Genomic DNA, 20,548 nt, shown 5'->3' on the forward strand with positions numbered 1-20,548 from the left:
GGTTTCTGGGTCCCTGCAGAATGGAGGTTGCATCGGAAAAAAAAAACAAAGAAACAAACAGACGCTATAGAAATACCAGTCCTGGTTTTCTAAGTTCTACACAGGAAGTCTCTTTTCAGCCATCTTGTTTCTTCTTTCCAGTGCAGTAAACTTGAGCCATCTGGACCACTGCTGGGCCATATGACCTTTCACTAGGATGGAATGGCAGCTTTAACTGTAAAAACAAGACAAAATACCTTCAGCTAGTTAAGACATAAATGTGGCATATTTATACTGAGGAGGCCTTTGGGAAGAGAAAAGTGGCTGCTTTCAGGCCCAGAGAGATCATATACTGCGTTTCTGGATTCCTTCTTTTGATCAGGAAATCCGATCAATATCCTTATAGGGAAAGGTTCAAGTGGGTCACAGGTGGGGCGCTTTACTTAAAGTGTCTGCTTCTTAGTCCATATTAGGCAACAGGAACTGCCTGAAAGTCATTTATTTTTCATTCTGTGTCATTCAACCATAAATGACTCAGTTCTGATATTATTTACCAAGTTCCACTGGACTCCTAGGAGAGGCAACCCGAGAACACATGTAATGCTAATCTCATACACTCAGCAGGGAAGGCAAATGAGTGAGTAGTAAAAGGGATGCTTTTTCCTTAAGATCATAATTAGTTTAATAGCTGACTCACATCCCAGGGACTTGACCGAGTCCTCAAAATGCTTCATTTCTAAAAGAATACAACTAAATCTAAGTTATTTTTCTGTCAAATGGTCAAGCTTATTAAAGCTTAAGGGGGATCCTTAAAAGTCATACTTGAAACCTTACGGGATTCGAGAATCTAATCTAGTAACGGTCACAAAGGTGAAAATAATTATGAAACATTAATCAAATATTCAGCCTGTCAGAAGACCTTATGACAACTTTATTTATTTATTCATCTATTTATTTATTTAATTTTGGTTTTTTTTCAGTGTTCCAAGATTCGTTGTTTATGCACCACACCCAGTGCTCCATGCAATACGTGCCCTTATGATACTACTTTAAAAAATAGAATTTATTTTTACTTTAGAACAGTTTTAGGTTCGCAGTAACACTGAGTAGAAAGTACAGAGTTCCCCTGCCCCCTGTCCCCCAGCACATGCACACAGCCTCCTCCACTATCAAAGTCCCTCACCAGAGTGGTACCTTTGTCACAATCAATGAACCCACACTGACACATCATAATGACCCAAAGTCCATAGTTTAAACTAGGGTTCACTCCTGACATTGTACATTCTATGGGTTTTGATGAATGGATAAGGGCATGTATCTGCCAGTGTAGTAGCTTCCAGGTTGGTTTCACTGCCCTAAAAACCCCTGTGCTCTGCTTATTCAGACATTTTATTTTTTAGTTTCCAATTAAGTGATCCAAGTATAGGTGAAATTTCAGAAGTTTAAAAAAGTACAAGAACTCAGTGTTTAGCTTAAAATTAATGGTTGCTTAAAATCATGAATGTTTTTTGCTTAAAGTATACAATATCAAATACTAAATGTCAACGTTAAGATTTCATTATTTCAGAACATGTGTCTGAAATTTACCTCTTCAGGTGCCTTGGGAAAAAAAACTGTTGGCTAAGTAAATTAAACAGTTTAAGGGTCTGAGAAGCTTCAGCCAAGCAACACCACCAACTATCACCAATCCCCTGCCACCTGGGACTTGGCTAAAATTAAAGACTTAAACAACAAAGGACAGGAAAAGCTCTATAACGTCTCCAAATAATTAGGAAAATAAACAACCCCTTTCTAAATAACCCATGAGTCTAAGAAGAAATTACAGTGGAAATTAGAAAATATTTTGAACTGAAGGAAGGTGGAGACACATTATATAAAAATTTGTGACGGACGCCTGGGTGGCTCAGTGGGTTAAGCTTCTGCCTTCAGCTCAGGTCATGATCTCAGGGTCCTGGGATCGAGTCCCTCATCGGGCTCTCCGCTCAGCAGGGAGCCTGCTTCCTCCTCTCTCTCTCTGCCTGCCTCTCTGCCTACTCGCGATCTCTGTCTTTCAAATAAATAAATAAAATCTTTCAAAAAAAATTGTGACATTTAGCTAAAACAGAGCTCAAGGGGGAAGTTTATAGAATTAAGTACATATATTGGGGGAAAAGGCATCTAAAATGAATAATCTAAGTTTTTAACTTATGAAGCTAAATAGAAAAAAAAAAAGCAAATTAAACCAAACATTTGCATAAGTAAAAATAAAAGCGGAAACTAATGAAATAGAAATCACAGAGAAGTATCAATGGAAGCAAGAGTCAAGGCTTCAAAAAGAGCAATAAAAGTGATACAACTCTAGCCAGAACATCAAGGAGAACAGAGAGAAAGCACAAATTATCAATATCAGGAATGGAAGAATGACATCACCATAAACCCTACAGATATTAAAAAGGATTATGAAGGAACATTTTGAATAATTAATGCCAACAAATTCGACAACTTGAATGAGACAAATTCTTTGAAAGATTCAAATACTGAAAGTGACTCAAGAAGAAGTAGAAACTCTTAATAGGCTTATGTCTATTAAAGATATTAAATTTGTAATTTAAAAACAGCTGACAAAGATGACACCAGGCCCAGATGACTCCATTGAAGAATTCTACCACGTATTTCATAAAGAATTAATAGTATTCCTCACAAACTTTCAGAAAATAGGAGAGATAACATTTTTCCCACTCATTTCATGAGACTCACTTACTCTGATACCTGAACCAGACAAAATTATTATAAATTAGATAAATTGTAGGCCGATATCCTTATTAATAAGAGGCAAATTCCTTAACAACACATTAGCAAATCAAATCTAATTTTATATCCAGGAATTCAAGATTGGCTAAATTTTAAAATTCAATTAATGTAATTGACAGAACCAAGAAGAAAAACTATGTATTTGTATAGGTGATCCCCAACCCACCTTCAGATTCAGTGATTTTTGAGGACTTACAGTATTCAGCATATAGTTATACTCATGGATGAGATTTATCACAGGGACAGGATGTAAAGCAAAATCAGCAATGAGATGAAGTCTGGGAAATAATAGGTTTAAGCCTTCCAGGTGTCCTCTCTGTGCTTAATTCTTCCAGCAACACGTTATGACAGCACCTGTGAGTTGCTGTCCTCCAAGGAAGAACATTAGAGACTCTGCCCAGGTTTTTCTTGGTGGCTGGTCACATAGCACTATGTGGCATATACCAAGATTCCAGATCCAAGGAAGAATGCAGGTGGTTAGCATAAATCACATTGCTTGTACAACTAGTTCAGGCACAGCAAGCCAACCTTACCAGCTCTGGGAATGGTGAGAACCTGCCTGAAATCTAAGTCCCTAGAAGGCAGCTAAAGCAAGCAGGACTTCCAAAGTGTAGCAGGCTCAGACCTGCTATGTTAACTCTTTTCTGTGCAATATCTCCACTGATGTACTCCCTTCCCACATAAGCAAAACAAAACAACAACAACAAAACTGTTGGAAAAATGCCTATTTATAAACTGCTGACAAGTTAGGAATAGAAAAGACCTATCTCACCTCGATAAAGGATGTCAACAATCTTAGCACCGACAATGTCCTTAATGGCAAAACACTGAATATTTTTCCCCTAAGACTAGGAACCAAAGAAGGATGTCCATTTTCATTTTTCCTATTCAACATTGTGCTGGAGGACCTAATCTGTGCAATAAGTCAAGAAAAAGGAAATAAAATATATACAAATCAGAAAGATGTAGAACAACATTTATCCATGGGCAACATGATCTATATGTAGAAAACTGTAAGGTTCATAATTTTTGTGAACAAAAATTGTTATTAGGTATAGTTGAGTCTAATAATGTTCTAGGATATAGGGTCAATATATAAAAAAAATTGTTATTAGGTATAGTTGAGTCTAATAAGGTTCTAGGATATAGGGTCAATATATAAAAATCAATTGAATTTCCATATATTAACAATGAACAACTGAAAATTCAAATAAAAATACCATTTACGATGGTTTCTAAAATCATAAAGTACTCAGGGATAAACTTAACAAAGCATATATAAAACCTGTACACAGAAAATTCCAAAATATTGCTGAGAGAAATTTTAAAAGATACAAAGTAATAGGCCATGTTCATGGATGGGAAGACTCAATTATTTTTTAAAAAAATATTAATTATTTTCAAATTGATCTGAAGATTCAATACGATCCCAATAAACTTCCAGTAGTGTTTTTGCAGAAATTGGCAAAATGATCCTAAAGTTTATATGGAAAGGCAAAGAACCTACAAAAAGTAAAAGTGATTTGAAAATGAAGAACAAAATTGGAAGACTCACATTATCTGATTTCAGCATTTACTATTCAGCTACAGTAATCAAGACAGTGTGTGGGGTTATTCCTAGAAAGTATATCGTAAGCCCTAAGGGGTGACTGTAGAAGCAGCTGAAGCAGCAGCAACATTCCTCTTCTCTGGCTGTTAAAAGCAATGGCCCGGAAAGAACAGGATCCCATTACCTCCTGGGGAGGGACATAGATAAGGAGCTATGAAAGAAACCCTCAATTCTCCTTCCTGCCTTAGGCAATTGCTAGCATGAACATCCTGTTCCTACCTTATTCCGTAACTCACTCCCTGCGCACCTGAGCATAGTGGAGGATACAGGCCTGCTTTCTGGGTCTTTAACTTTCATCTCTTTGTATTCCTTCCCCATGCTTTGGTACATCTGTCCTTGCTTTGCTGATAAAATACAAAGTAAAACCTATGTGCAGAATTCAGCTGCTGCTGCTCTCCCTTCCGGAAGTAGCCCTGCACGGCTGCTCAGATTGGTGTCTGAGGACTTTATTTCAGTGCATGACAACATAGTCTAGTATTGGTATAAAGATAGACTTAGAGATCAGTGAAACAGTTTAGAAGGTACTAGAAATAGATCTATGTATAGATAGTCAGTTGATTTTTGACAAAGTGTCCAGGGGGAAAGGAAAGGTTCTTCAACAAATTTGTAGTAAAAACTGGATAGCCACGTGAAAAATAGGAAACTTGATGTTTACCTTATATCCCATACAAAATTAACTTGAAATTGATCATACCTTATAATATAAACTAAAGACACAAAAATTATGAACCATAAGAAATTGAAAAATGGACTTCATCAAAGTGAAAAACTTTTGCTCTTGGCAAGACGCTGTTAAGAAAAGAAAAGGCAAGTCACAGACTGGAAGACAGTATTTACAATACAATAAGCACATGAGCATCAACATCAGCAAATGCAAACTAAATCCACACTTACCCACTTGAATGGCTAAAATTTAAAAACATGACAATACCAAGTGTTGGTAAGAACTTGGAACAACTGGAATTCTCATACATTTCTGGTAGAAATATAACATGGTATAATTACTTTGAAAAACAGTTTGGTGGTGTCTTATAAAGCTATATACATGATTCAATTCCACTGCTAGGAATTTACCCAAGATAAATGAAAATATATGTCTACATAATAACTTGAGCACAAATGTTCATAGTATCTTTATTCATAATTGCCAAAGAACTAGAAACAACCAAAATGTCCATCCACAGGGAATGGATAAATAAATCATGATACATCCATGCAATGAAACATTATTTTGCCATACAAAGGACCAACTGATGATTCACAGGGATAAATTCTAAAAACATGTTGACTGACAGAAGCCAGATACAAAAGAGTATGTACTGTAAGAATTCAAATCTCCAGAGCTCTTTTCATCTTGCCAAACTGAAACTCATCTTCCCATTCTCCCCTTCCCTTGGCCCCGGAAATTGCCATTCTAACTCTTTTTTTTTTTTTTTTTTTAAGATTTTATTTATTTCTTTGACAGAGAGAGACCACAAGTAGGCAGAGAGGCAGGCAGAGAGAGAGGGAAGCAGGCTCCCATGGCCTGAGCCAAACGCAGAGGCCTAACCCACTGAGCCACCCAGGCGCCCCGAAATTGCCATTCTACTTTCTGTCTCTTTGAACTTGGCTCTTCTAGGTACTTGATGGAAGTGGAATCATACAGTATTTCTCTTTTTGTGACAGGCTCATTTTGCTTCGCATAATGTCCTCAAGGTTCATCCTCTCAAATATAATTTTTGAGGAGCCATTGCAGTGATCTCCTGTAGTGTGTAGTAGCCTTCCTCTTTGCCCCATTGCCCTCTCACCCGACATGGCCCAGTTTCTGCACTGACATCACTCTTTGTGGTACCTGCTATCACTCTTGTTATTTCTGCTTTTCACCATCAAAACTCTACCATCTTGCAGTGGGCATGTTTTCTCAACACCCCCCACCCCATGGGTTTTAAAACTGATCACAGGGGGCGCCTGGATGGCTCAGTGGGTTAAAGCCTCTGCCTTCGGCTCAGGTCATGATCCCAGAGTCCTGGGATCGAGCCCCGCATCAGGCTCTCTGCTCAGCAGGGAGCCTGCTTCCTCCTCTCTCTCTGCCTGCCTCTCTGCCTGCTTGTGATCTCTGTCTGTCGAATAAATAAATAAAATCTTAAAAAAAAAAAAAAAAAAAAACCCTGATCGCAGAATAATGAAGTGTAAGAGCAGGAAGGAAGGAAGAGATTAGGTAAAGAGAATTTCTATTAGACCAAAAGGAGAAGTGAAAGTCCTTTCATTAGCGGAAGAGAGTAAGTCAAAGGGAAGGAGACTATGATCAGGATCAGGACACTGCCTGAGGCCCCAGGGACACTGACTTCCTGTGCCAGACGATTTGCCTTTACAGACAAAACCTTGATAAGCCTGAATTCACAGCTTGACTTGCAGCTAAGACACATGTTCCAAACCATTCAATTTCATACTGTCATTGGCACATAGATATCATAGCAGCAAGTAATTACAGTTTGTATTAGAATATATTGAGGTACAAAGACCAATGCCTAGTTAACTTTGTGAAGTCAGTGATTATCAAGGATGGAATCTGTTATTATTTCAATGTTTATTGAGGACCCTAATGTGATAAACACTTATTATGATTACCAAATAAAGGAACAGCACAAAGACACCATGTGGCCACAGCTACTTAAAATTTCAAGGTAATGGAGAGGAGATGAGTTGCATGGGCAAGCGTGAGAGATTGGACAAACAGTAGATGAGCACCATGTGGATAAGTATGTAGTACATATGTTTAAGGAAATATAACCTAAACTATATTTAGGAGGAAGATGCAGTTCAAGGTGTTGATTATAGCCCAGGAAGGAGATCTATAAATCATAGTCATTGAGTCAAACAGAATGCTGGGGGTCATTTGTAGGGATGTTGGAGACAAACAAATTATATTATCATGCCATTAAACGAAGACATAATGAATGGATGGATGAATTAATTAATGAATGAACAAATTTAATGAATTACTTGTCTTCCTGGCTCTCAGGACAAACCCCAAAAGAACTTTTCTACTTAAAATGTATACCTTCTCTTATTCCTTGAACCAAGATTCTTGGGCATGTTGAGTCTGTCTTTTAAATTTTGGTTTCCAGTGGGAAGCCTTTTGATTGGAAGGCCATAATTGACTAATAAATGGATTATTTAGCCCAGCAGTGAAAACCCATTTTTGTGTGAGGTCAGGGAAGGGAAGACGAAAATGTTCTGGGGGGATTTTCTCCAATTTAAAATGAAAATAGATTTGAGAGCCATAGAATATATGTAGACTTTATAATTTAGATTATCTTCTTAAGATTAAGTAGTACTTAGTATTACTTACTAATACTTAGTGTTTAGTAATACATTTATTCAGTCATTGTAAAAAAAAAAAAAATGGAATTGTATCATTAAGATCCAGAGTTGGTATGTAGTAAAATGAAAGATTTTTCTAGTCTTTTATCCAGAAATTAGATCTGAGCCCATGAGGTGACAAGAATTGGTCACTGATACGGTCCTTTGTGGCTTAGGTTATTGGCTTTGACCATCACCAGGGAGATGTGCCAACCCTACCTCCCTCCTACCTTCTGCCCAAACAGCAGTGTACCTTAATGACTGGTACAAGATATAATAATACATTAGCCATATTGTATATAACATAGCTAATCATAATATATATAACAGGCTATAATAGGAGAATTATTCATTATTTGTTCCAAGCACTGTACATGCCCTGTGCCAAGCACACAACCCAATAAAATTGATGAAGGCAAATAAACAGTACCAAGAATGGATATGGACGGACACATAAGTACAGATGGGGCAAAGGATATTATAAACATCTTTAAGGACTACAAGCTGATCAATTCCTAGGAAGATATAACTTATCAACAGTGACTCAGGAAGAAATAGAAAGCCTGACTGGTTGTAAACCCATTAAAGAAATTGAAACACAACTGGGACGCCTGGGTGGCTCAGTTGGTTAAGCATCTGCCTTAGGCTCAGGTCATGATCGCAGGGTCCTGGGGTCAAGACCCCCATTGGGTTCCTTGCTCAGCAGGGGGCCCACTTCCTCCTCTGCCTGCTGCTCCCCCTGCTTGTACTCTCTCTCTCTCTCTGACAAATAAATAAATAAAATCTTATAAGAGAAAGAAAGAAAGAGAGGGAAACATAAGTTAAAACCTTCTTTTGAGGAACTGTCAAGCCCAGGTGATTCTGCAGATAAGTTTTATCAAACATTCAAGGAAGAAATAATTCCAACATTGCACAAACAATTTCAATAGGGATGAAAAGAACACATCTTAACTAACTGGTTGAAACTCAAATCCATTTGTATAACCATGACACCAAAACCAGCAAGAATCGTACAAGGAAGGAGAATTCCTAACGAACTTCTCTCATGACCATAGCTGTAAGTATTCTAAACCAAATATTAACAAACAAAATCAAGGAAGGTAGGAGGAAGATCAAGTCGAGTCTGGGAAAATCTATTGTAATTTGTCCTCTCAGTTTGATTAAAGAATGAAAATTATGGATTGCCTCAATCAATGCAGAGAAGCAAATTATAATATTTAACATTCATCTATAACAAAAACAAAACAAAACAAAAAAAGGTTAGCAGACTACAAGTAGGTGAGAATATCCTTAACATAAGAAAGACGGTTTAAACAAACAAAACTATAACAAACCTCAAACTTAATGTTGGAACACTAAAAACATTCTCTTTAAAATTCAGAACAACTCAAAGACACCGAGTCCTAGCGCTGCTCGTCCACGTTCCCCATGGTGATGGAGGTGTTAGTCAGCGCGGGAAGACGAAGAGGAAAAGGAACGTTAGAATTGAAAAGGAAAAAGTAAAACAGAAACTGTTGGAGATGTATTTGGCTTCTTAGAAAAATCCTATAGAAAAATCCCGAGGTATATTTGGCTTCTTAGAAAAATCCTATAGGGTGTACACATACATTAATAGAGGGTTTGGAAAGCTTGCTGGAGGGGTGTCTGGGTGGCTCAGTAGGTTAAGCCTCCAATTCTTGGCTTCTGCTTAGGTCGTGATCTCATGGTTCATGAGATAGAGCCCTGCATTGGTCCCCCTGCTCAGTGGGGACTGTCCTTGAAGATCCTCTCCTCTACCCCTCCCCCCGCAACTCATGCTCTCTCTGTCTCTTTCTCTCTCTAAAATCAATCACTTAATCTTTAGTGGGAAGAAAAAAGAAAGGTTGCTGCAAAATCAAAATACAAAAATCCATTACATTTCTACAGTGTTGCTAAACCAACAACAATCAGTGAAAAATAGATAATAAAAATGATACCATTTGCAATAGTGCTTTGGGATAAGTGTAATGATAGTGAGTGAGACTTTTAGAGAGGAGATTATAAAATTTTCCAGACAGATATTTAAGACCTAAGTAAATGAGAGAGTTACCTCATTGAAGACATAACCTCTTTTACACTCCCCAACTTTGTGGAGATAGAAGTGACCTCTGATATTATGTAACTTTAAACTGAACAGTGTTGATTTGCTACACTTACATCTTGTAATATGATTACCACCTTAGTGTTAGCAAACACTTCCATCACATCACACAATTACCATTTATTCTTTGTGGCAAGAACATTTAAGATCTCCTCTCTTAGCAACTTACCGGCCTGTCTTGCCCAGTGTTGTTATCTGTAATCACAATGCTGTTGTTAGAGCCCCAGACCTGGTTCACTTTTTTAACTGGGAGTTCGTACTCTTCGACCAATACCTTCCCATCCCCCCCATCCCTCGGCAACCCCCATTATCTGTCTCTATGAGTTTGGCTTTTGTAGGTTCCACTGTATAAGTGATACCGTACAGTTTTTGTCTTTGTCTGACGTATTTCCATAACCTCCTAAACCTGTCAATTGTCTTCTATCTGACTTATTGGTTCATTGTTATTCCAATGAAAATGTCAACAAATTGTGTTTTTTTGGAACCTGGCAAGCTGAATCTTTAATTCACTGGTTATAAAGTACTATATACAATAAGATTTCATTTTGTAAAAAAGAAAATATGCCCATCCACCGCATGCATTAATGCTCTGAGAAAAAAATGTGGATGGAGGAATTGTTTTCTATTGCTGTGTAACAAATTAGCACAAACGTAGCAGTTTCAAACAACACCTGTTTATTAGCTCACAGTTTTGTAGGTCAGAAGTTGGGTATGGGGTAGCTGAGTTTTCTGTTCAGAACATCACAAGGCTGAAATCAACGTATGGACTGAGTTTCGTTGTCATTTGGAGGTTCAGCAGGAAAATCTGCTTCTAAGTTCATTGCTGTTGGTGAAATTCAGCCCTGGGGTTGGAGGACTGAAGTCCTGTCTCCTTGCTGGCTGTCAGCCGGGGACTGGTCTCAACACATAGAAGCTGCCCATGTTCCTTCCAATGTGGTCTGCTTTATCTTCAAGCCAGCACTCACGAGATGAAACCCCCAAATCCTGGACTCACTCTTTTTCTGTGACCAGAGAAAACTGCTTTCAGAGGCTTACATGGGTTGGGGGGCACCTGGCTGTCTCAGTGGGTAGAGCACTTGACTCTTGAGCTCCATATTGAGTAAAGAGAGAATACTTAAAAGGGTGGGGAGGGGCTTTGTGATGAGATCAGGTCTGACTTAATCTTTTCCATAATTTAGGCTGATTTGCTACCTTAATTAATCTGCAAATCCTCTGCAGGGTAGTACCTAGATTAGTGCTTAATTGAATAAAGGGAAGAAGGTGCTACTGCACCAGGGGTCTGGAGCTTTTGTGGACTGCTTCTTAGAATTCTGCCAACCACAGTGAGATTATGGGTGTGTGTGTGTGTGTGTGTGTGTGTGTGTGTGTGTACTTGTCTGTATTTCACAATTGTTCTTTTATAACTGTCTTCACAGTTGCTCTTACAATTGACCTTTTTTGTATCTAAAATTCTTTATCTTAAGCATAATATTTGTTTTTTATTCTTGGTGTAGAGCTGCACTAAATAAATGCTGACCTTTATCTGAAGTTTTCTCTGTGTCTATTAAAATAATATTATTTTTCTCTATTAAATCATCAATGTGGTGAATCACATTTGTGGATTTTCTGATGTTAATCCACTGTACATTTATGGAACACAGTGTTTTAATGCATAACTATTATTGAAATTATTTAAAATTAAATAAAATTTGAATATTCTCTCAGTTTATCGGACTGGGAGTGAATCTCCTTCTATAATTCGCATATCCAGCATCACTGCCAAATTTTTCATCTCTGTTTATAAGTGAAATTGGCCTGGTTTTTGTTTTTTCTTTTAATGTTTTTGTCCAGTCTGCCGTTTGGGAATCAGAGTTATATTTTTCTCATTAAACCAGTTGGGCAATTTTTTCCTCAATTTTTCTTGTTCCCTTCTTTCCTTCTTTCTTCCTCTTTCTCTCTTTTCCTTCCTTCCTTCCTTCCTTCCTTCCTTCCTTCCTTCCTTCCTTCCTTCCTCCTCTCTCTCTTTCTCTCTCTTTCTTTCTACTGAAACAATCTGCATAAGAGGGACTTTCTGTCGTTAGATGTTTGTTAAAAACTCATCCATGGTGCTGTCTGGAATAGAAGCTTGGGCTGGAGGTGGGAGGAGGCACCCTGACTTTAGGGGAGAGAGAGTTAAAAAATATTAAGAAGAAGTTGTCAAAGAGAGATGTGCAGATGACTCTTGAGGACATGACCTTGTCAGAGGGAGAAGGTCATGAAGGAGGGTGTAGGGCCCAGGACATCTTGTTGGGCTGTTGCTCCTCATCTTCTTGTTGGAGGATGCAGAAGGCTGGGGTGCTGGCAACTAGGATCCCGCGGAGAGGAAGAGTTTGAAGAAAAGGCAGAAGAGAGATGGAATAATTAAAAACCAGGGGAAGAGCACATGTAGGCAGACACGTGGGAGGAGGGGCATGGCAGGGAGGAAAGAGAACCTTGATGGGAGAGGCTTTGTGGATCTGGTGGTGCCCGGGAGGAAATCCCTTCACCACCCCTACTCCTGAAATGGGAGACGAGCTCAGATGGCATGGTCCATAAAGACGATGCGTCAGAGGGATGTCATGAAATTCTCTGCAATGATTGAAGTTTTGAAGGAAGGCAGTCTGTCCCCTATATTAGAATATGGGGGGGGGGACAGAGAAAATAGATATGTGTATATTTTATAAGTCCAAAACATATAGTTTAAAAGTGCACAGAAAGAATGCAAAATGGTACCACTACTTTGGATGACGCTTTGGCAGTTTTTTTCCCCAAACCAAACATACTCTTCACTCATGATCCAGCACCCATACTCCTTGGCATCTACCCAAATGAGTTGAAAACTTACGTCCACACAAAATTCCACCATGGATGCTCACAGTAGCTCCATCGTAATTGCCAGAATTTGGAAGCAACCAAGACGTTCCTCAGTGGGCAAATGAATAAACAAACTGGTATACTTATACAATGGAATTTTCTTAAAAAAAGAAATGAGCCATCAAACCAGCAAAAGACAAGGAGGAATTTCAAATGCATGTTGTTAAGTGAAGGAGACCAATCTGAAGAGTGTATGTACCAGATGACTTCTAACTCTATGACATTCTGGAGAAGGCAAAACGATGGAGACTGTACAGAGTTCAATGATTGCCAGGATCCTGGGGGCAGAAGAGAGGAGTACAAGCGTTTTTAGGGCACTGAAACTATTCTGTGTGATGCCCGAATGGAGGTGCTTGCATTATGTGCCCACGGTATGTACAACACCAGAAGTGACCCATGTAAATGGGTTTTAGCTAAAAACAATGTGTCTGCATTGACCCATGTAAATGGGTTTTAGCTAAAAACAATGTGTCTGCATTGACTCACCAACTACAATAAATACACACTAACAGAGATATTAATAAGAGGGTAAATTGGAAGAGCCGGGGGGGGGCGGGCATGGGAACTCCAGACCTTTCACATGATTTCTTCTGTAAACCTAAAACTGCTCAAAAAAAATAAGGTCTACTCATTTAAAAATAAATAAATACAAAATTAAAAATAAAAACCCCACAGAAACTGTAAATAGTGGTATACATTTTAGACCCCTGCCGGGCCCTGAGGTAATTCAGGGAGCCGATCTTCATTCCTCGGCATGTGTAACATATCCCAGAGCCTGACTGAAGGCTGCGTGGCCTGGGCGGGTGAGCTAAGGCTGGGAAAGAGAAGGAAGGCAAGAGGTGCAGATAGGGACCCGGGACAGCCGTGTCTTCATGTTTTTCGTGTAACCCAAATGTGGGCAGTTTGTTGTCCTGTGACATCATCCTTTCTTTAATGATGGAATTACAGCCAGCCTCGTTCATGAACATCATCCTTTCTTTAATGATGGAATTACAGCCAGCCTCGTTCATGACCTACCTGATTGTAGGGGATTCTTGGTTATGGGGTCCTCCCCCTCAGGCTACATACTCCTCCTTGCTTCTCCTCAGGCTGCTTACTCAACTACAAATTCACTTGAGTGAGCCATTGTCCCGATTCCAGACTCCACAGAAAAGACGGACTAGTCAAAAACCAGGGGAAGACCACGTCTAGGTAGACACCCATGCCATGGTTGGATGTCTACATCAGCTGCCTTTTTAACGTTCTAGGGTGAGCAAAGATGATTACTTAAAAACAAAAACCAAAACCAGAACCAAACACCCACGCACACACACACCCCTTGCTGAAGCTTTGGTATAACAGAAAGGGACCCCAAGAGCTTCAAACCGGATGTCAGATGCACTGACTTAAAAAGCCCAAAGCTGTAGCTTGAGATTTGGGTGCTTTCGGGTGTTTTCCAAGACGGACCACCAACTCTCTGATTCTCTGACACCAACTGGGCGTTCAACAGTTCAATTAAATTCAGACACTAACTTGCCTTGAATTAGTGCAGATCCCGCTGGTAAACGCTTAGTCCAAGCCTGTCCCCACCCAGATGCGGGTCGCAAGTCCTGGGCCACCTGCACTTCTCATGGACTGGCTCTAGAGTGGGTGTTCCCAAGACCCCTTGCTAAGGGTCCATCATTTGCTAACATGGCTCATAGGACTCCTAGGGAGGCACATACATTTACCAGTTAAACATAAAGGACACAAGTTAGGAATAGGGGGATGGAAGAAAGGCATAGAGCACCGTCTGGGGGAGTGGTGGGTTGCTGGGAGCTTCCATGCCCTCTCTAGATACACTTTTGGCAACTCTAAGTGCTCATGCATTGGGAAGCACATCAACTCTTGTTCAAGGGTTTTATGGTGCTTACTCCACAGCTCCTCCTTCTTCCCAGAGGTCGGTGGATAGGGCTGAAAGTTCCAACCCTCTAATCTCTTGGTCGTTCTGGGGACCAGCACAATAGAAGCCATGTAGAGGCCCCAGCCTGCCACCTCATTAGCGTAAACTCAGGTGTGATCAAAGGGGACTCATTATGAATAACGAGACACTCCCATCACTCAAGAAATTCCATGGGTTTGAGGAGCTATGCGTTCCAGGAACAGGGGAGAAGACCAAAGAGTTCACATTAGTCCACAGGTGCCTTCTGGTGTCTTTGCTTCCTCCATGGCCAGCCCCATGGGGATAAGGCAGCTGACTCCCAGGCCGGGTACCAAAGCATTCTTGGAAGATACTTTGTATTTGAGATTTCAGGAAAAGTAACTAAGGAGTCCTCATGAGAAGAGCAGAACTCTGTTGGTCAACACACTCTTTCTGTGTTGGCTCCCTGGCCTTTTAAATTTTAATTAATTGGCAATATTGAAAACCTGGAGATTTCTGATTTCTCTTTAAAAATCAGAAGGCGGGGCGCCTGGGTGGCTCAGTGGGTTGAGCCGCTGCCTTCGGCTCAGGTCATGATCTCAGCGTCCTGGGAGCCTGCTTCCCTTTCTCTCTCTCTCTCTCTCTGCCTGCCTCTCTGCCTACTTGTGATCTCTGTCTGTCAAATAAATAAAATCTTTAAAAAAATAAAAAATAAAAAAATAAAAATAAAAATCAGAAGGGACTGCCAAAATGATGCATTGCTAGCAAGTGTCTGGAGGTGAGCAGGACTGTCTTTTGGGGCAGACATGTCCTCTCCAACTCACCGAGGTCCCCTCCAAACCCAGAGCCTTACCGACACCATGAGGCTGACGCCATTGACACATGGTCTGCACACCTCGAATGTTCCCTAGACTGAGGAGGGTGGACGGCAAAAGCAAGTTCAAGTTCAACCTTTTGCCACACAAGGAACTACTTCTACCCCAGATGCCTCAGGCTTCCCTTATCCCATGATGATCCATTTAAGGACCCCTTCCCAAGCATGTGGGGGGCTTGGGGACCAGCGGAAGGGTTAGGAATCTCATTTTGAGCACGAGCCACAGATTATCCCCAGGGTATATGTGCAAGTGACAAATTGGGCTGTTTACATATTTTTAGTACATGACATTCTGCCTTCTTGCCATCTTTGTGTGTCATTAATCAGTTCCATTTTCAGGGTATCAGGTGTTTCCAATGTAGCAGGCCACACCAGTGGCCAGAAACGTTTCTCAGGTACACGGAGTGTGTCTGAGTTCTTCCCGTGTGTATGGGAACATATGGATAAAAGCAACTCCTACCTTCTGATTATCTAGACTCTTCTGTGCCCTTTTTGCCTGAGGGTCTTAGAGTGTGAAACTCTTCTGTGAACGGCCATAAAAATACAGCGTTGAAACTTTTCACCATGAATAACATGCACATAGTGATTTTAAAAAAAGGTGTCTTTACTGCAGATGTTTCAGAGTTAACAACAACAAAAAAATTCTAATTCCTTAGAGAATTGGTTGCGTTGAAATATTTACAGAAGGTCAAGGAGTTGCCCCTCCCGCCTGGAGTAGAGAAGCAGAGCTGTGGAGAGTGGTTAAGCAAGGCCAGCCTTTCAAGCCTTGTTTATTCTGGAAATAACTCTGGAAAATGCCTCATATGGTTCCCCAGAGACCTGGAGGTGAGCCTGTGTCAGTATATGATGAATGAAAACAAACCGTTCCTTTGCAGCCCTGAGCAAAATCTTTAAAAAAGGTCTTTCTTAGAACTTCCAGACGGACCTGAGGGACCAGAAATGAACTTGAAAGTGTGAGGAAGTCAAAGTGCAGGGCGAGATGAAAAAAAAAAAAAAATTTCACCCAACTTTATAACTGATTTAGATAGTGGAAATCACATAAACATGAAGTCCACGGAACTCGGGCAGTTCGAGGCGCATCTGAAACACGGCTGGCTTTCATCAATTCCCAATTTAGTCATGAAGTCATTCCCCGAGGACCGGGTTAGTGGCTCCCTGGCTCTTGAGACGCACCCCTGGGGAGAGCAGGGCTTGGTCGGTGTTTCTTCTGCCCAGTGCTCGTCTGGGGCCCCGTGGGCATGAACAAAAGGTTATATCCTGTGAGCCTCTCCGTGAATGATGAATGAATGGATGGTCATGAAAAGTGTCCCTGGGACAGCCGAATCGGCAGTGTAGACCACGTGATTTCCAGCTGGAAAGTCCATTTAATCCACAGGCACTCTGATCCATAAAGCACTTACGAAAGGGGGCCTGGTGTCCTCGGAGAATCAGGAGAATCCGACGGTTGTGTTCGCCTCCCTCTCTGCCATTATTTTGATCCTTCTATCTCCCTCCTCGGTCTACCCCCCTCTCCCCCAGGGACCAGCTCTGGGATCTGGTGTAGGTTCTCGATGACCCAAAGGACACCAGTCAGAGTTCTTCCTCAAGAGTCTTCAAGCTGGATCCGAGAGAAAGGAGACCCATGCTCTCTATGTTCCCGGAGTCATCAGGGTACGGCCCTGGGAGCTGCCTCTGGTCAGGGCTCCTGCATGTGGTGGTGGTGGGGCGGGGGCGGGAGGGACTGTCTCCAGACGGATGACATTTAAGGGGCATCAGACCCAGGCAGTCCGAGTAACACCAGCTGCGGTCCTCAGCAGAGGAGAGCGAGGGGACCTTCAGGGGACATGGGTCTCATCTACCTCCTGATTCCAACTCTGTCCTTGTCTTTCCTGCAGTGTATTTCTTCGGGCCCGCCCACACTCTAACTCTTCTTGCTAGTTTGAGTTCATTTTCAATGGAAAGAGACTTAAAAATACAAGGCAGACACCATCAGGAAGGCAAAAGTAAATTCTCCACTATCTGAAAAATCAGAGCTTTCATGTTCGTAAGAAGCTATTTGAGATTTGAAAGTGCGAGTCTTTGCTGGGCGTGCAGATCTGTTCATTTTAGTTTCAGTCTGTTTTACGTAAACACATTCTTTCTGAAACAGAAAATTCTCAAAAACGCCAGAGCAATACAATAAGGATGAGTATCAGCATTTCTTGGGTGTTTGCTACGTGCTGGTTACTACCTAACATGTACTTACGTTTTTCATCCTCACAAAACCGGATGAAACTCTTCTACTCATTCCTCCTTCCCCATTTTATAAATGTGGAAACGGAGGCACAGGGAAGTTAAGTGATTTCTCCCGGGTTGCACAACCAGGAAGTGAGAGAGACAGGATCTGGACTCCAACCTTCCAAGCTCAGAGACTGAGATTTGAATCTAGAAATAGACCAAAGTATTGAAAACCACAGGTTTCTAGTTATGACAATCTCGTTTGAGACAGAATTATGAATTTTTAATTTTTTTGAAATAACTTTCGCTGTCTCTCAAGGCAATGAAAAAGTTGTGCGTGCCCTCAAAGGTATTCTGCAGTATGACTTGAACCTGCGTGCGAGCAATGGTCAGCCCGGAGATGTTTCGCTCTGCCTTTCAGGGGCGGAGCCGGTGCCAACATCCCCATCTCCGATGCCCATTCTGGCTGCACCATTGTGGAAATGCATCTTGAAGGAAACACTGACGCTCCCAGAAGCCACGCGGGGAGGCAGCCTGGCCTGGAAGGCGGTAGAGGGCTGAGCGCTGTGAAACCCTCAGAGCACGAGCTCTGCCCAACCTTTGATCTTAACCATGGATGGCGTCCAATAGACCAAACAGAAAGATGGTTAAAATGCTCAGTCCCGCCCTCTCAAGGTCCCTGAGGCACATGCAAAGTAGGAGAACATGGACCAAGGCTCGTTTAGATGTCATTCCTGGGAAGCGTTTCATGCAATAGCGGGAGAATCGGGTTGAAACCCAAAGCCATGACCTAGAGTCTTCGGCCAAGTGCTAACTTCCTACCTGTTAACGTTTTCTTTTGGGGCAACCAGAGAAACAACCCGCCTCCTTTGTTCTGGACCAGAGGGGACTAGGAGAATCAGAATGACTGGGCCCCTCACTTCCTGTGAGGTTGTGAAACAAAAGGTAAACATTTCACTGGCCGTGGCAGCTCCGAACAATTGCCCCTATTGTGGGGAGAGCACCGGCTTCTCTTCCTCTTCACCCCTAGGCTCTCAGGGTGGAGAGGCTGAGCAGAAGAGAACTAGCCAGCCCTGTCTCCGAGGGCCGGCCAGGCTCCCCGACCTGCAGGGAGAAAACACAGGGAGATTTGCCCTGTGGGCAGCTTGTCGCCATTTTCAAGGTTTAGGCAGAAATGTCTGTCCTTGGGTTATTCGGCGGAGTTTTTCTTTAAAGAGACTCATTCTGCATGTTTCCGAAGGCCCGCCACGATTTGGTGGTTTGGGTGAGGAGAGAGGGCTGGCAGCCTTGATAACCGTATTTATTGAGAGTCCGGAACTTGGGCTGGAGCCCTTGACTCCGCTCAGGAGCTTTGGCGATGCTCTGATTTTCTTCCTTTTTAGGTTTCCCCACGGTGAGCCCTCCAGAGAGCAAGGTCACGTTGATCTACGGCAAGTGACTCACACCAGGCTTTGCCCGGTCTCCTCTGCAAAGACTCAAGAGCCGAGAGTAAAATCTCATAATGGTTCCGCGACGGAAGACAAAGGGCCCCTCGGCGCTGAGGAACGTGCTGATCATTCAGCTGGATCCCTTGGTCTTTGCCTTTTAATTCTCAAATGAAAAATATTCTAAAACGACAGGAAAGACTTCTTGGGGGTCCGTGGGGACTCTTCTTCCCTTCGTTCAGCAAGGAAAAAATACCTGTGGGACGTACTAAGAAACAGACTTGTGTATCTCTGCCCTGGGTTCTAATATTTGGTCTTTGACCCTAGTTCCTGACACAGAGTTCTTAAAACCCATGTAATTTCCTGGGTGATTGGAGTGTCTTCTGTTCTGATGAGGACACTCCTGGATGGCTCCTGGATGGCGGCTGGTCACCAAAAAGGCCGAGCCATGTTTAGAAGCTGGGAACTTTCAGCATTGCCCCCTGCCCTGCCCCGTTCTTGAGAGTAGGGGCTAGAAATGGAGTTAAATGGATGATCATGCCAATGGGATGAAGCCTCCCTAAAATTCCTGAAAGTACAGGGTTTGGAGAGTGTCTAGATTGGTGAACACTTCCATAGGCCCCTGGGACACAAGCCGCGGCACTGGAGATCCTTCCCACACTCTGCTCTATACACCCCCTCATTTGACTTTTCATCTGTTTCTTCTATTAGATAATATTATTATTAGATAATATTAGATGATAAACTTCCAACTGAGTGTTGTCCTGAGTTCTGTGGGCTGTCTAGGGTGTGATGGAACCTGAGGAGGCTTTACGGCCTGTCTCTCAGAAGTACAGGGGAGAACCTGGATAGGCAGTTGGCCTGTGACGTGGGCTCAGTCTTGTGGGACTGAACTCTTCCCCTATGATATCTGACGCTCCCTCCGGGTTGATAGGGTCAGAAATGGTAGGAGGCCCAGTTAGTGTCTGCAGGAGGGTTGAAGAATTATCTGGTGTGGGAAGCCCCTTCCCCACATCTGGGGTGAGAAGTGACGTATTGAGAAGAGAAAGAATGTGGTTTTCCTAGACAACCTACAAATTGTGCTGATCTTAAGGAATACAGTGGTGAGCAAGTCAATGTCTCTAATCTCGTGGAATTTATAGGCAAACGGGCAGTTACAATTACAGTATGATAAATACTGTGATGGGCAAAGTCGAGGGTCAGGCAAAAACTGCTGAGGGTTTCTGCCTGGACTTTGAGTCAGGAAAGGGGAAATGGAAGGAATGATTCATCCAGACCCGGGGAGGTCTCCCTCTGACTGTCTGGCTCCTTCAAGGCTGACTTCTGTGAGGTTGTGAATGATTCTCTTCAAGACATGCGTCTAAAAAACAAAACAAAACAAAACATGATGACTTATTTATTTAATTCTTTGTTATATTTTTACTAACCACCCCCAACCTGCAGAAAAGCTGCAATTACACGACAA

General features: G+C 41.8%; 1 long non-coding RNA gene across 1 annotated transcript; it reads left to right on the top strand.

The window, feature by feature from the left end:
* Positions 1 to 16,862: 16,862 nt before the first annotated feature.
* LOC131810018 (uncharacterized) lies at positions 16,863 to 19,883 on the top strand. The gene is made up of 3 exons (XR_009345368.1): positions 16,863 to 17,113; positions 17,338 to 18,604; positions 19,042 to 19,883. It is a non-coding gene; the product is annotated as an uncharacterized LOC131810018 (long non-coding RNA).
* Positions 19,884 to 20,548: the final 665 nt, after the last annotated feature.

This window comes from Mustela lutreola, chromosome 10 (genome assembly GCF_030435805.1).
Source record: "Mustela lutreola isolate mMusLut2 chromosome 10, mMusLut2.pri, whole genome shotgun sequence".
NCBI lineage: Eukaryota > Metazoa > Chordata > Mammalia > Carnivora > Mustelidae > Mustela > Mustela lutreola.